The sequence below is a fragment of the Spermophilus citellus genome (genome assembly GCF_964194105.1).
Source record: "Spermophilus citellus genome assembly, chromosome: 19".
NCBI lineage: Eukaryota > Metazoa > Chordata > Mammalia > Rodentia > Sciuridae > Spermophilus > Spermophilus citellus.
In genome coordinates, this window is record NC_138201.1 from 16,377,163 (window position 1) to 16,393,923 (window position 16,761).

A 16,761-nucleotide genomic window follows, 5' to 3' on the forward strand; every position below is an offset into this window, starting at 1 on the left:
AGAGCCTGGCCCAGTCATTTTATATAGGGGCTAGCTATGAATTTTTTAATTTCCTGGCTGTATATTGTTATCCTGCCCCTACCCCATATGGCCTGGGTTACCTAATGATATATTAGTTCCATATGTCACAAGATAACACATACCCTGGTCACCAGGAGCTTTAAATGTCTGATCTTCGGTTTCTAAAATTAATTCTTCTAAAGATGCTGATCACTATGGGTTTAGCAGCCCTAAATCTGTCCCAGGAAGTGAAACTTTGGAGAGGAATTCCAAATAATCAAGCCTTTGCTGACTCGCAAGAAGGGAAGAGAAAGGGGATGGAAGTTGACCCAGCCATTTCCGTGGCTTTTACCCCGCCCCCCCCCCAATTCTGTAAGCCCCACAGCTGTGCAGAGGAAATATCTTTCCTTTAGAGTTTATAACAGGTGTGACCCTGGGCGCCAATTCAGTTCCAAAGAGTGCATTAGCCTGATAAAGTGTAAAATACAAAGGAATCCCTGAAGAATAACCAGGGAGTGGGAGGGGCTCGGTGGGGTTTCAGGGTGGGTCCTGATTGAGGGTTATGTTAAAGTATAGAGAGATTGTCAGAGAAGCAGGTGGGAAAACCTTGTTTCTATGATTTACAGCAGTCAGAGGGGGTGCCCAGGAAAGTAATACGTCTGCTGGGTATCATGAATCAAAAGTCTCATGTCTCTGGACATTACTGATGACCCTTGAATCCCCACCTTGCAGACAGGCTTGGTGTCTATGAGCTACTATTTGTGGAGCACTTACTAAGCCCTTTAAATAAATGGCATCATGGAATTTTCCAACAGCACTGCTAAGATGAAGATAATAGCATGACCTTGGAACTTGGGGTCAGGCAGCATTGGATGGATTCTCAGTTGTTCTACATGTGGCCTTGTGCGAGCCACTTGGCCTCTCTGTGCCTTAGTCGTCTTATCTGTGAAGTGATGGCTCCTACATTCAGGGTGGTGTGAGGATTTGCTGGGTCAGCACTATAGAGCTTTGAGGACCCTGGCAAGATGATGGCTACTTCGTTTTACAAACACGGACCCTGAAGACAGAAAAGGGGATCACTCATCCACAATCCCCATGCATTACCTGTGAAAATGAGCCCCAATCTTCTTTTGAGTTGACCCCACAACCCCTGAAATTGCCTTGTACTGGGAAGAGACTGAAATACTCCCATAATATCCAATCCTCCTTCCCCATCAAACAATCTCCTCTGAGCTTACTGAAGTGCCAAGGTCAGATCTGAAGTGATAACTGTTAAGAAATTCAAATGGGGTTTTCCTGGTACTGAGGAATGAGAGAGAGTGGGGTGGGGAGCGAGAGGGAGGAAAGGGGTGAAGGAAGGAAGGAAAAGAAAGAAACCAACCCCAATCTCTCTCAGCTACAGGAACCAAAGCAGTAAGAATCTGGGTGGTGTTCCTGAGGTCCTAAAGAACTACACCCCGACTCGAGTTGGCACAGGTTGCTGCTTGAAATGTATGTTGAAATGTAAACTCGGGCTGGAGGTGTAACTCAGCACAAATCCCTGGGTTCTAGCCCGAGCACCGGAAGAAAAAAGTAGGGGAAAGAAGAAAAAGAAACCAACTCATTCATCAGAAGGGATTAAATAGGAGGGTGTAGGGTTTTTGACCTGGGGAAGGGGGTCTCTCCCAGTGGAACCTCAAAGCCTCCAGGAGTAGGCTTCCCACTCTGTCAGTCTTGAAGTCTTGACTGTCTTTTCTTATCTAGGGTCTAGCAGGGCATCACAGTTTGTCCTTATCAATACATGTGCGGTTGACTTTGCCGAACATGGTCTCATCCCCATTCTCTTAACTATTTTCATGTGTTTGCGTGCCCCAGGTGCACGCGTGGCGGAGATATCTCTACTCTTACCTTTTCCCACACGCCAGGAACCATCCCCCGCGCGGAGCCGAGGCTGGTGTGCCCCACAGGAGCTAAGACAAGGAGGAAGGTGTGGGAGCTGGAGGCGTGGGATACCCCGCGCTGGTCCCCAGCCTCCTCCCGGCGGGTGATGGGCGGCCCGCTGTGGCTCCTCCCCCGCGCCCCGCCCCCGCCGCGCCCCCGCCGCACCGAGCAGCCTGGCCATAGCTGCCGCCGCGCCACCAAACTTTCCCCGGAGCCGGCACGGGTGAGTCGGAGTGGCGCGGGCAGGTCGCGGACGGGGGCGTAAGTGGGACCTCAGCGGCTGGGCGAGGCTGCGCCCTGCCAGCTTGGGATCCCCCAGTATCCCGGAGGGGTAGCGGAGACCTCCGGATCCGGCGGCACCAGGTGGGCGTGCTTGGAGACCCTGCGACGCGGCAGCCTGGGGAGGGTGGCAAAGCTCGCCTTGCTCCACAGCCCCGCTCGCTGCGCTGTGGTTGTGGCTCCAGCGCCTGGACGCGCAGGCACCTGTGGCTTCCCGGGGCATGGCCAGGGTGCGTGACCGGAGTTGTTCCTCTGGCCTTTGAAGAGGGAAAGGCGAGCACCCAGCATTCCTTGAACCAACCAAGGCCGAGTGCAATGCTACCCTGGTCCCAGCCTAGGTGCCGAATGTGTTCTCTGTGCCTAGGTGCTGAGCATCTATTGTTTCTTTCAGTTCTCCCTATAACTCAGTGAATCGAATATGGCCATACCCATTTTACAGAGGAGAAAACTGAGGATAGGGAGGGAAAGTGGAACCCAGGAGCATTGGCTAGTAAAGAAGAGAGCTAGGATTTTGAGCTGGAGTTCGGCGAACCTAAACCATTAACAATAGGTAGTGAAGCCCCAGGTTCAGTATTACTTAGTGTGGGGGTATGGTAACTTCTGGACCTCCACCCTTCCCCTCCCCTTCTCTCCTCCCTCGTAGGAGCTCCATGGAGTGTTGTGTGTGTGTGTGTGTGTGTGTGTGTGTGTGTGGTGGTGGTGGTGGTGGTGATGGTGGTGGTGGTGGTGGGGTCCTCCCGCTTGTGCCGAGAAAGAATCCTTTGTTGAAATGGGTGGATGTTAGGGCTAGAAAGTGGATTCTGATGGTAGAAGCACATGGAGGCTGCTTATTCTGGGTAGTTAGGGGACCCCAGATTCTGGAAGTTAATTTCCCTTACTCTGGAAGAAGTACTGGTAGGCAGGAGCAGGAGCTAAAGCTTAGCGGTTCTTGTTGAAGCTCTTGTTCTTTGTGTGATCTGGGGTCCCCTCACTGCCCAGAAGATCCCACCTTACCCTATCCCCATTCTGAGTCACCTGTTATCTTTGAAGTGTCTGCTAAGTCTGGGAGCTGGCTTGTGCAGGGATACCCCAGGCAGAGTTGCTGTCTTCCTGCAGGGGGCTCCCAAGTCAGACCCAAGCCAACCAGAGGGATTAGGCGGGGGAGTCCTGTGTGAGCAAGGTCCCCAGGCTGAAAGATGCCCAGAGAACTCATTCCCCTTTTGAGGGTCAGGGCCTTGTCCTTCTGTGACAATGAACAGGTAAAGTGTACCTCCAGAGCCTGAAAAACAGGGGGATTGGGAGTCTGATAAAGGCTTGAATTCCCCACCGTTGGCTTTTACCTTGGGGAGTCTGGGAGAGTGGAGAGAGACAGGCCAAACATCAGAGATCATCATGTATTATGCCATTTAATACAGCAGCCTTGCAAGGTAAGTATCTTTATTGCTACTGCGATTCAGAGAGTTGGGAATGTGAACACCAGTTTTGCCTCATCTTAGATTATCAATGAAACTTGGGTGGCAGATGGAACCTTAGAAACCTTAGATCCTTTTGTGTTTCTGGCTGCAGCAGCAAAGCTAAAGAATAGAGGGATGCCAGGCAACAGGATCCCCAATGCCTTTGCATTTTTCTCCAGGTCTCTTGGTGGACCTGCTGTTGAGGATGATCACTCATCAGAATCCCTGAAAACCCCATGTAGGTATACTACTGTGACTTAGAGTTTGCAGGACCCCCACATGCAAAACTGCCCAGCTGCTCCAGGAGGTATTTCCCCTAGCGGGGGAGAGTTAGTAGAAGAGAGCAGGGGATGCCTATACCATTTTCAAGTGAGTCCTACAAAGGCTGGAGCTGCCTGGTGAGGGAGTCCACATCCCAGAGAGGTTGGACATCCCTGATCTGGGTGTGGTTCCCCTAGGCCCTCAATTGAGTATTCCAAGGAACTTCCTCCCCTTGTACTTTGGAATTCAGTGTTCACACTTTGCTCTTCACAAACAAGGAGTGCCTGATCAAAGAGTGTGGCCTTGCCGTTGCAGAGGCAATGCATAGCAAAGGGATTCTGGAGCGGACACACCTGGGTTCAAATCCTAGTGCTGTCTCTTATGAACTCTGTGGCCTTGGGCCAGTTGCTACACCTCTCCATTCCTTGTTTTCCCCACATTTAGAATGGGGGAATTTGTGGCACCTTCCTCACAGGCTGGTGAGAGAATTGTGTTCATGTACATAATGCACTGAAATGATGTTCCATAATACATAAAAATGCTATTTAAGTGTAGTTGTTATTGTTACTAGGAAAGTCCTATAAGCCCAGGTTTGTGGGCTTGCAAGTGTCAGCTTTCTCATAAGTATAATGGTACTAATACAGGACCACTTTATCTATCCATCTAACCTCCATACAAGTCTGCCCTCTCATCTGTAAAATGGGAGCAGGTCTAGTTAGATTAGTATGTCTCTCAGAAGTCTTAGTGAAACCTCCAATTTTAACAAAGTCTCTATGCAAATTTATGCAAACTCCTGGCACTCTGCTTGGTACTTGGGAAGGACCAGGCATTGTCACCATTATCACTATATGGCAGACCTTTCCCCTACATGCTGCTGCTTGAGCTTCATGCTCTGCCTTGGTTTGGAGAGGCCTGGGTTTGAGACAGTTTTCAAACTGATGTTTTCTGACTCTTAGGGAGGGCCACGATGGGTTCTTCTTGCAAACAGAAGAAAGTTTCTATCTGTCTTTCAGCCCAAATGTTAGCTGTATGGTCATTTCTTGGGTCCTCCAGGAACTATTGGGGGTCTCTTGATGGTTGTAGGATAGAAGGGGGCATGTTTGAAATTCTTTTCCTAAGATCTTCTCACAGCTGTCCCAATAGAACATACCAGCCCGGCTGCCTTTCAGATTATACTGCTGCCTTGGAAGATTCTGTGCATTCTCCAGTGAGGAATTTTTATTTTTTCCCCTTGAAAGAAATAATGGTGGAGTAAAATTCAAAAATTCAGGGTTGCAACCCTTCTCCCTTTAGTGAATTTGGGCTTCAGTTTTCTCATCTGCAGAATGGCCATTAATCATATTTGCCACTATATTTCTCAGGATTAATGCTGGGATGGCAGGCAGAGAAAAGAAGGGGAGGGGAGGGAGATAGTATAACTGGCAAAGAATTACATGCAATTGTAAGTAATTCTCATTAGCATTCAGGCCAGGCATTAGCTGTAATTGCTTCTGATCCAAGACGTTTTATCTGAAAGCCATACCTGGCAGAGGACCATTGAAGCCCCAGTCACCTGCTGCCCTCCCTTTCACAATGACACTGAGCATTTCTGAATCTCAGGACGTAATTATAATAAAGCTGCTGTATCTTATTTATAAGTGACTCACTTCTGCCATTAATGGTGGCAGAGGACTCAGATGCACACTCTTTGGGAACAATGCTACTGATGCTGTCGGGGGGGTGGTGGTGGTGGCAGGATACCTCACCTCTTTTATGCATCCATCCTCCCAGCTGTAATTTACCAGTGATAATGCGGGAGGGTCACATGGGCCAGTATCAAAGCCCAGAGTTCTCAGTTTGTACAGCAGCTTGGATGGCAAGGCCCATTGAAACTCTTCACTGCCAGCAGAATGTATGTTAGAAACCTTTCCAGCAGAGAGGATGAAGCTGGAGAGGTTGATGACGGTACCTCCAGGATGAATTAAAAGTGTAGACTCTGGGGTCCAAAAACCCTGAGTTTGAATCTTGGTTCTGCCAGCTTATTAGTTAAGGTATGATTTGGGGCTGTCTTCCCAAGTAAAATATTAGCTCTAATACAGCTGGGACCATGTGGTCTTATTCATAGTTCCCATCACATAAAATGCACTCACAAATGCGTAATGGTTTAATGACTATACAAAAGATAAGTTGCTTAATTAGGCCTCAGCTTTCTCATCAGTATAATGGTACTAATACAGCACCACTTTATAGGCTGCTGTGAGAACTGGTCAATGAAATGTTATGAACAGAATAAGCATTCAGTAATGCCCATGATGACAAACAGGTGGGTGAAAGAAAGGACACAGCTGGTATAAGCTGGAAAATAGAACTGTTTTCCTACCCCCAGACCAAAAAGGAGCAATAGTACCTGTCATAAGAATGTCCTGAATACATACAGCACTCTACAAGATGTTTTCTTATCCATTGACTCCTAACAACTGGGCAAGAATCACTATTTGTTTTCCAAGAAGGAAACTGAGGTTCAGAGAGGTTGGTGGAATACTCAGAGCTCTCTCTTGCCTTCTAGAGGGTGGAAGGTGTAGAATTTAGACTTCCATGAACATGGTATCTCTCTTCATTACGTAAGGTGTTTTTTTTTAAAAAAAACAACTTTAAAGTCAGATAGTATCATTTCTTAATTTTCTCTTCATGATTTTTACACATCTTTTGTTAGATATAGTCCTAGTTATTCGATATTTTCTATGCTATTGTACATGTTTTGTGTATATGTATTTTAATTAATGTTCTTTTAGTTATTCATTGGGGAAATAGGTTTGCATTTTGTTTTTTTTTTTTTTAAAGAGAGAGTGAGAGAGGAGAGAGAGAGAGAGAGAGAATTTTCAATATTTATTTTTCTTAGTTCTCGGTGGACACAACATCTTTGTTGGTATGTGGTGCTGAGGATCGAACCCGGGCCGCACGCATGCCAGGCGAGCGCGCTACCGCTTGAGCCACATCCCCAGCCCTGCATTTTGTGTATGGGTTTTATATCCAGGAATGTTGCCAAAATATCATATTAATGTTTCAAAATGTGTAGATTCTTTTTAAAATACTCTGTGTATAATTATAGAAGGTGCATATATCAGTTTTGTTTATTCCTAATTCACTGCTTCTTTTCTCTCCCTTGCCTTAGTTTCCTGCTAACACCTCAGTACAGCAATGAATTGAAGGGGTAATGGTAGGCATCTTTCCTTATATGGACTCCTGTGGGGGAGCTGTTCACATTTGATTATTAAATATAATTTTACTCTAGGTTTTCCTTTTTTTAAAGAGAGAGAGAATTTTTTAATATTTATTTTTCAGTTTTCGGTGGACACAACATCTTTATTTATTTTTTATGTGGTGCTAAGGATCGAACCCAGCGCCCTGCGCATGCTAGGCGAGCGCGTTACTGCTTGAGCCACATCCCCAGCCCTTACTCTAGGTTTTCAATAGAATTTGTCAGATTAAAGGAGTTCCTTCCTATTCTCAGTTTGCTGAGTATTTCTTTTCTTTTTAGACATAAATGGAAGTAGAGTTTTAACAGATGCTTTTTCTGCATCTGCCCAAATGGTCACATGATTTTTTTCCCCAATCTGTTGACCCAGTGCATGACCTTGAGTTTGACGTTTCTGAAGTGAACCCAAGTTGCATCATACTGTAGCATCTTTATTTCGAGATTATCTTTGCTAACCTTTCGGTTTAGGATTTTTTTTTTTTTTTTTTTTTTGGGTACTGGGGATTGAACTCAGGGGCCTTTGAGCACTGAGCCACATCCCCAGCCCTATTTTGTATTTTATTTAGAGACAGGATCTCACTGAGTTGCTTAGTGCCTCACTGTTGCTGAGCCTGGCTTTGAACTCATGGTCCTCCTGCCCCACCCTCCGAGTTGCTGGGATTACAGGCATGCATCATCATGCTCGGCTTTGTTTAGAATTTTAATGTGAGTTCAAGTTCAGGAGTGAAATTCCCTGGTGATTTCCTTTTGTGTGTGTGTGTGTGTGTGTGTGTGTGTGTGTGTGCGCGCGCGCGCGCGCATGTGCTTCTTTCTCAGTCTTTGATGTCAAGGTTTGCTGGCTTATGAGACAAGGTGGGCAGGGTTCCCACTTTACTGTTCTCTGAAAACAATTGCATAAGCTCTGAATGTTGATCATCATTGAGTGTTTGGTGAACTCACCAGTTAGACCCCCAGTGGGTGGACACTGAAGCAGAGAGTGGGGAGGGAAACCAGTGTCAACTAAGTCTAAGGAGGAACTTTTCAACAGCCAGAGACTCAGACTGCCTTGGGTGGAAAGTGCCATGGGGAGAGCCCAGCCTTGGACACCGAATGAGGTTTCTGCCAACCAAGTATCCTAGATGAAGGGCACTCAACCCATGGTGAAATCCAGATGCTCAAGAGCTGCACTTGAGTCTCTTTGTGGTTTTAAAATTGTTGTGGCTGCTGTAGACTGTACATGTGAATTGTTATTCCATGGTGATCACAGATTGAGGGATTTTACTTTCTTGATTGTGTATTCCTGTTCCAGTTGATGGGCTCTCCTGTCCTGTTATCAGTTTTTGTGAAATCTCTACCTTATGACCTCTACCTTATGGTCACACCCTCTTCTGCAAATTCACTTACTTTCCCTACCAGTTAGCTAGATATGGGCTAGTTTCTTAGCTGGAATATTCCCTTAATTTCCTTTTTTTTTTTTAAATGCCAAGTACTGACCTAACTTGGGTCATCTCTTCTAACTCCCATAACAATGATATGAGCTAATTACTATTACCCCATTGTTCAGATAGGAAAATCAAGGTTTCTACTTGTTATCTTTAGTGGCTTCACATTTCACACTAAATTATCACTCTCTAACTTGGTGTAAAATGAAGGTCTAAATTGATTTTCTTTTTACCAAATTCTTCCATTGTGTTTATTGAGTCCTCCTTCCTTTCTCACTACCTGCACATCCTATGCCACCTGTACGGAATTACTGAATATCTTTGGAGACAGAACCCCAGGATGGCACACAACTCTAGGGAACACTGTTTTAATGGTTCTCAGCCTGAGTTCTCAGGGCTTATAACCTAGAAATCCATTATTAGTGATGGGGGTCTATCTAGGCTGTCTGTTCTGGTCTGTTGGATTGATTCTGTAGCTGACTATCAGACAAGGTGATGACAGGAGACAAAAGGCCCATGACAATGGGATGATTGAGAACAGTTTGATAAAGAAACTATTACCTTGTATAAACTTTTTTTTTTAATTAAAGATGAGAGAAATATTTTTTTAAAGAGAGAGTGAGAGAGGGAGAGAGAGAGAGAGAGAGAGAGAGAGAGAGAGAGAGAGAGAATTTTTAATATTTATTTTTAGTTCTCGGCGGACACAACATCTTTGTTGGTATGTGGTGCTGAGGATCGAACCCGGGCAGCACGCATGCGAGGCGAGCGCGCTACCGCTTGAGCCACATCCCCAGCCCACCTTGTATAAACTTTCTTGGTTTAGGGAACCACCAAGGGGTGAGTGGGACAATGCCCTAGGGTGTCAGTGGGGCGAGGAGAGATTTTCTACCTTTATGATTGGAGGGAAAGAGAAAGGAGCAACTCTTGGAATGTGGAGAGAGAGCTGGCATGTAGATGGAGTATGTAGCCACCTGGTCAGGAGGGAGCCAGAGCAGGAACACCCCCATCACACCCTCCTGTGGCGTCCCAGGGCTATACCCAGCCAGGAACAGAGGGAGGGCAAGCAAGTCTCTCCTGGGGTCCGTGTAAGCAGAGAGCAGGTATGATGGAGTGGGATTGCCATGGTGTTTGGATGATGATTTGTATTGTGTGTGTTTTCATAGCTTACAAACACATCTGCTGCCCCCTCATTTTTTTTTCTTTCAAACTTTTCCAGGAAGTTTTCACTCAGTTTATCCTTATTTACTGGCTGTTCTTTCACTGCTCCTGGAGAGACTCACTGACCATTATTAAATGAATACAGGCTGCTGCCCCTCACCCTGAGCCCATGTGAGGCAAAGTTCCAGAGCCAGCCCACACCTGTGGGCCAGAGGGTCTTAGAATATGGCTTGATCTCAGCTGTACAAGGGTAGCCACATTTTCTTCTCTCTGCAGCATCTAAATGCCTGTGTGCAGGGACCACCCTGATGGGCCTATGTGGAGGTCAGTTTCAGCCTCCCTGGAGGACTGACGACAGTCTAGCTCTTTACAGCACCTTCCAAGGTCTCCCAAGAGTGAATTTGGGAGAAATGATCAGTTCTGCATTTAAATCAGATCATCACAGTCTCTCCCTGAGAACAAGTTCATTCGAGGCCAAAAGAGACAAAATGCAATTGTATGTATAAATTGAGTTGCAGAAATGATGCTTGTAAATTCAGTGAACAGTTAAGAGCTAAGGCTTCAGAATCTGGGGCCATAGTTTTGGATTCTGGCCCCTCCACTTTCCAGAGTATATCCTGGGCAAGTCACATGTCCTGTCTGTGCTTCAATGCCCTCAAACATATGGTTGGATTGGTGACATTACAGTTATGCACCACATAGGGATGTTTTGGTCAGCATTGCACTGTGCATATAGGGACATGGTCCCATCAGATTATAAGGAGGCTGAAAAGCCCTTGTTATCATAGGAGATGACAGTTCCATGAGTGTTATTGCCCCTGAAGACCTTCCAATGAGATAAGATGTGGAAGTGGAAGACAGCGATATTGATGATCGTGGCCCTGTGTCAACCTAGGCCAATGTGTGTGTGCGTTTGCATCTTAGTTTATCCCGCAAAAGTTTGAAAAGTAAAAAAGCTAAGAACAAAAACTAATTTTAAATAGAAAAAAACTTATAGAATAAATATAGAAAGGGAAAAAATTCTGTCCAGCTGCATAACATGTATGATTTAAGTGAAGTATAGAGTCAAAAAGTTTTTAAAGTGAAAAACTTTATACAGTTAAAAAAAAAGAAGTTTCAATAAGCAAAGGTTAATTAATAATATAAAAATATAAGTTTTTTTAAAATATAAATTTCATGTTTCCTGAGGATAGAGTGTTCATAAAGTCTGCAGTAGTATACAGAATGTGTCTGGCCTTCATATTTACTCGCCACCGGCTCAGTGACTCACCCAGAGCAACTTCCGCACTTGCAAGTTCCGTGAATGGCGATGGCCCTGTACAGGAGTACCAGTCTTTTCTACCATACTTATACTATACCTTTTCTATGTTTAGATATGTTTAGATACAGTATTACATCCAATTGTCTACAGTGTCCATATTGTAACATGCTGAATAGGTTTGTAGCCCAGAGCAGCAAGCTATCCCATTACCATAGAGCCTGGATGTGTAATAGGCTAGACCATCCAAGTTTGTGTAAGTGTACACTAAGATGTTCCCATAACAATGAAGCAACCTAATGACATTCATCAGAGTAAACCCCCATTGTTCGGTGATGCATGACTGTATTAACTTCCAGGACTGTTTTTAGTCTTCAATGAGTCATGCGGTTTGAAAAAATGAATATTTGAAAAGTACTTACAAGAGTCTGGCAAGGCCTAATTGTTTATTAAATAAACCAATTAATATATATTATATGAATTTCTTTTCCCTTGAGATTGGGCATTATTTTGTCAAGTTCCAAAACAAAACCCATTGTGTTTTTAAAATTTGAAATTGTATTAGCCCTGTATATTAATGTGAAGACCTATTGAATTAAGGGCATTTCGGTTTGGTCCATCCTGCTGGTTGTTACTGGTGTTTCCTCTGAGAAGACCTGTTGTACATTATAGCTCCTTAGGGCTCTTTGCTGAGGCTGTGTGAGAGAGGGTCCTCATAGAAAGTGTTGGAACCTAGAGGCAAGAGGGTTTGGTGACCACTATGGGATTTCAGAGTCTTGACCTGGACTCAAATTCTAATGCTACCCACAGAGACATGTGTTTGATCCCAAAGGAAGCATTTTAACCTTCCTGGACTCAGTTTTCTCATATGTAAAAGGATAACAATACTAATACCCATCTAAAAGCCTCTTCCTCCTGATCCTAGGAAGACTAACAACTTCTATCACTGAGGACCCAAATGTCTCCTCCTCATGAGGCCCAACTAGTTTTAAGCTGACACTCCCACCCTAATCTAGCCATTCTTCCTTTCATTGTCTGCATGGCCCCAACCAGCCTGTCAGCCCTAGCAGTGTGGGGAAATTATCTCTCTGGATCACTGTTCCCTTGCACTGCCTTCATTCCTTTTGATACCTAGTAAGTGCTCAATAAAAACCTCCCAAAAAGAGGAATGAAAGATAGATCCTAAAACTCAGGTGGTAGGTGGGACCTTGCTCATGTCAATGGCTGTGCAGTCTACAAAGATGGTGTCTGTCTGCTTACCACAGCTCTGGCACTTGAACAACTTGCAAATCTTCAGATTAAATGGCTTTGAGGGCATTTTGGAAGTAGTAGGAAACACAAGGCAAGGATGGGTTCTTTTCACTGTTGATTCGGAAGCTCGATAAATATTTGTCACTTGCTCATTGATTGATTCTCACAGCACCTTGCACCAGGCTTGACCAGGGCTCTGAGAAGCTCCATTAGCAAGTCAGGAACACAAGACAGATGAGGTCCTCTCCTCCTCTTCTCCCCTTTGGGAGCTGGGAGGGGCCAGTAAATAGCATTGCTTCATGCAACTGGAGCTCTGTCCAACCGAGAATTAAGACAAAAGGCAAAGCAGTCAGAGAACAAAATGTCACCATTACCAATCAGAGTGATGTGGGGGCATGTTGGGTTGCCGATGCTGAAGGGCAAAACTGACAGGGTTTCCCTCCCCAGGTGCAGGCAGTACTGCCCAGAGCAGCCCCTCTCCTTCCTGGTAGAGAGCAGGAGAGGACCATGCTCCCTACTGGCAGCCTGGCTCCTAAGGCAAGCAGAGTCTGAGTTCTACTTGACTATTTAATTTCTTGGATTCATCCATAAATATGTCATACCCAGAGGGGCCCAGGGGACAAGGAAATGAGGAGATGGAGAGAAGCCGTGGCATCAGAGTGATGAAGCGCCACATATCATGTGGAAGGAGACAGAAGGATTAGGCAAGAAACATTTTCCTGTTCTTGGTGGGGGGATCCAGAAGTCTCTGATGCCTGCTTATTATTTCTAACAGCAGAGAGTCAAGAAACAGGGTCCCTAACCTTCCTGATCCTCCCTCTGGCTGACTGAGGAAGACATTCCAGACCTGGGCTTCTGGGTCATTACATGATCTGGTCTTCTCAACAGCTCTGAGAGGTAAGCTTTAGTATGCCCATTTTATAGATGAAAAACTGAGGTTAGACATGCTGATTCACATTCTAGAGTAGACCTGGGGAGACTATGACAGTGGCCCAGATGAAAGAGAATGGTTGCTTGACTGGGCAGGATGGTGACCATGGAGCAAATTGGAAGGATTGAGACTGTTTGGAGAAGAGGCAGGAGGGCTGGACAGGTGGATAGGTGCTGTGCAGTGGGATGTGTCATTATTGGAAGGTTGTGTTGGAGCTGTGCTCTTGAATAACTTGTTCTTATTTTGTTTAGATTGGGGGTTGGGGTTTGAGGTTTGGTTTATTTACTTATTTATTGCTTTTTTTTGGGGGGGGTTGTACTTTGGGTAGAATAGATGTGACCCTTCTAGGCGGAGATTTTGCAAAGAATTAAAAATTCCACAAGCATCGCAGCACCTGTGCTTCTCAGTGGAACTGAAGCTGGTGATCACTCACTCCTAATTGGAGTGGTGGCCGAGTGCCTTAGATGCAGTGGAAGCATGCAGGGCTGAGGTGGGGAGCTAACAAGAAAAGGTGCTTGGGTCTGTGAGCTGTCTGTTAATTAAGGGGGTCCTGTGACGCCCCTCCCCCACTTTCTTCTTGCCTTTCCACAGTCCCCTTACTGGTGACTGTTGCTGCATCCCACTTCCCTGTCATGTTGCCTGGCGCCTTGCCCCCTTCTGCATCCTTCCTGAGCATCCTCCTTTCTGTGGCAGCCTGAGCTTAGGCTTCCTCCTCCCTCCCAGGACCCCTGATACCCACTTCCCTGTCCCCAGGAAGCCCTCTGTTATCCCGAGGAATGAATCTCTTTTCTAGGAATGAATCTGACTGTGTTACTTCCCTGCTCACAGTCCAATGGCATCCTCTGCAGCCATCAGGTAGAAGGAATCCTTAGTTGTACCACTTGAAAAGATGTCTGTGATAAATGCATTGTTGAGTGGTAACGGAAGTGGCAGAGTACCAGAGACCGCATAAGATGGCAGAATGCCATGCATGGTCACAGGCATGGGCTCCAGGGCCATACTGACAATGTCACTAAGTAACTGTGTGACCAGGAAAAAGTGCTTCACTTTCCTCACCTATGAAATGGGAATGCTAATAATGGTTCTCACCCTTTTTTGCAAGGATTAAAGAAGTTAATGTGTCTAAAATATGAGCCTAGTGCTACTGTAAAATATGAGCCTAGTGCTTCGCTCCCAGTAGCACTAACTAAATGTGAGCTGTTGTCATGGCCACATCAGTGCCTGTCATTGTATATGTTTACAAATATGTGTGTGTGCCTCTCTCCTCTTTTACCTCCTTCAGGACTTGGGCTAGAGGTGTCCTCTTCCAGGAAGCCCTCCCTGATCACCTTTATCACTACCAAGACTGGGTTAGGGTCCTTCTCTGAACTTGTAGAACTACATGGACCTGTATCTGCCACACGCATACCACTCTGTAGTCACCATCTATCTCCCCAAGGCTGTAAGCAGCCTGAGGATGTGGGCCATGGCTGATTCCCCATTATATCCTTGACACCCCTCAGAGTGCCAGGAACATAGCACATCCCCAGGAAGTTTTAAATGAATAAATGAGTATGAACAGGGCTTTGAAACATAAGGCTTCAGTGGGAAGCAACTTGGAAACAGGACATTCCAGGCAGAAGGAACAGCAGGGGCAAAAGCACGGAAGTAGGGGGAGAGAGACATGACTGGGCTGTCCACATCATAGAATGTGACTTAGGAGGTTAACAGAAAGTAATTCAGGTGGGCAAGATGGGTAGGGGCTTTATGAATGTTTTGTGTAAATAAAGGAAGGTAGACGAAGTGGGGGTGGGTGTGAAGCAAGAAGATGTGCTGGGGGAATGAGTCTTCCATTTACACTGGGATCCTCCAGTCTGGGGTCAAGGTCAGGTGCTTCTGTGACACCAGGTAGTTATCATAATGTACGATAAACACTTGCTTTACCTGTCTCTGTCTACCACCAGATTGCAGATTCCTCTAGAGATGGAAACCTGGGGTAGGTTTTTTTTTTTTTTTGAACTCTAGAAATCTTGTGCACAAAGATAAGCTATTTCCTCTTCCATACCTCCTTTTTCTCTGCTACGTAGGGCTGAGGTCATAAAGTGTGTTGTGCTTCCTGACATCTGCATCCTAGCAGGTGTCACTCCAGTTCTTCTGGGAACAGCAAGTGTATGGCTCCTGCACTCATTTGAACTCATTCTCTCACCCCTGCCTCCTTTAGTTAAGGCTTGACTACAACTTACAACAGATGCAGCCTAGAAGTTCATTCCTAGGTGAGACTAGCAGGCTGCAGAAGAAAACGTTCTCTCCTAAGTTGTTGGGACTAAATTGAATATTGCTTATGAAACCCAAATTGGGAAAGACAGTGCCTGTCCCAGCAGCAGAGGTGGCAGCAAGGTGAAATAGGAGCCAGAGTCTGTTTATGGGTATGGTGAACTTACTGTGTGCTGGGGATTGCAGAGGACAGACTGACATGGCTGCTGCCCTTACAGGTGACATGATGGAGAAGACAGATGAGTCACGACAATTAAGTGGGGTGTGACAATCTCTGATGGGGCAGCACAGTGCCAAGGGAAGTTTAAAGAGGTTAAGTGACTCACCCAAGGTCACATAGAAAGTAAGTAGCCAAGTTGGGGTTTAAACTGAGATCCTCTGTGCGCTTTTCACTGTGCTACAAAACCCCTTAAGGTGTGATGCCAATTGCCTGAAATATTTTTGGCAGTTGTTCAATGGCAGTGTTAGTTAATCCTTCTGAATCTTCTTGTGGTTTCTTAGATTACATTCATCCTTTCATTTCCTTAAGGTTCCAGGAGCTGAATGTAGACCCTTTCTCCTGAGTTCCAGGCTAGATAATAGGAACAAGTCATGAAACTAATCCTTGGGTTTTTGAAGTTGAGTGTTCCCTGATACATAGAGTTTATTTCTCCCTTTCTCTATTAGAGGCAGGTGAAAAAAAAACAGTCAAGTAGGGAAGAGAAATCAAAAGAACATTTAGCTCTGTGGGTTGAAGCACAGCCATTGAGTGAGTCACAGGGATTTGGACACCCAAGGTTTGAAGCTGACATTGGGCCAGATTGTCCTATCAATGCCAAGAAGCGTTAAGGGTGACCTTCCTATGTCACTTCTGAATATGGAGCAAAGCCTTCTCTGCCATCTTGGTCCCTAGGAGAAAATCTGCATAATTGAGCACCTTTCTGATGAATACATTTTTCTGTCTTTGATCCCAGGCCCAGAGCTGTGTGTCTTCTCTATGCTCTAAATGGTACTTTGGAGCAGACCTCAACTTCCATGATTATTAGTTTATAAAATAAAACTTTCATAAATCTTATTAGCATCACCAAACACAGGGTAAGGTCACCAGGATATGCATTGAGCATCTACTATGTAGTGGACATTATGCTGAGCACTTCATGTGTATTGCATCATTTAATCTGTAAATAACTTTGTGAAGTCGAGATGGTTATTATCTGTACCTTTGAGACAAGAAACTGAAAGTTCAGAGACTTGAAATATCTTACCTGAGGTCACACAGCTAAAAAATGGAATGAATTGGGATTAAAGCCAGACCTTACTCCCACCCATGTTCTTTTCTCCACAAGTGTTTAGGGGGAGGTGGAGCTTTGAGAGATGAGGGA

The 16,761-nt window shown here is 45.4% G+C and overlaps 1 protein-coding gene and 1 long non-coding RNA gene across 5 annotated transcripts in view; one reads left to right on the forward strand and one right to left on the reverse strand.

Moving 5' to 3' along the window:
- LOC308638682 overlaps positions 1 to 2,032 on the reverse strand; it is a 73,902-nt gene extending 71,870 nt beyond the window's left edge. Inside the window, exon 1 of the long non-coding RNA XR_014019906.1 lies at positions 1,888 to 2,032. This is a non-coding gene — a long non-coding RNA (uncharacterized lncRNA). The remainder of the gene's footprint in view (positions 1 to 1,887) is intronic.
- A 42-nt stretch (positions 2,033 to 2,074) lies between these two features.
- Positions 2,075 to 16,761, forward strand: part of HRH1 (histamine receptor H1) — a 95,870-nt gene continuing 81,183 nt past the window's right edge. The window contains exons 1-2 of one of the 4 annotated variants that reach the window (XM_081276137.1): positions 2,150 to 2,283; positions 12,992 to 13,113. The gene's annotated coding sequence lies outside the window, so the exon portion shown is untranslated. The other 3 variants (XM_081276139.1, XM_081276136.1, XM_081276138.1) reach the window with 3 other exon arrangements.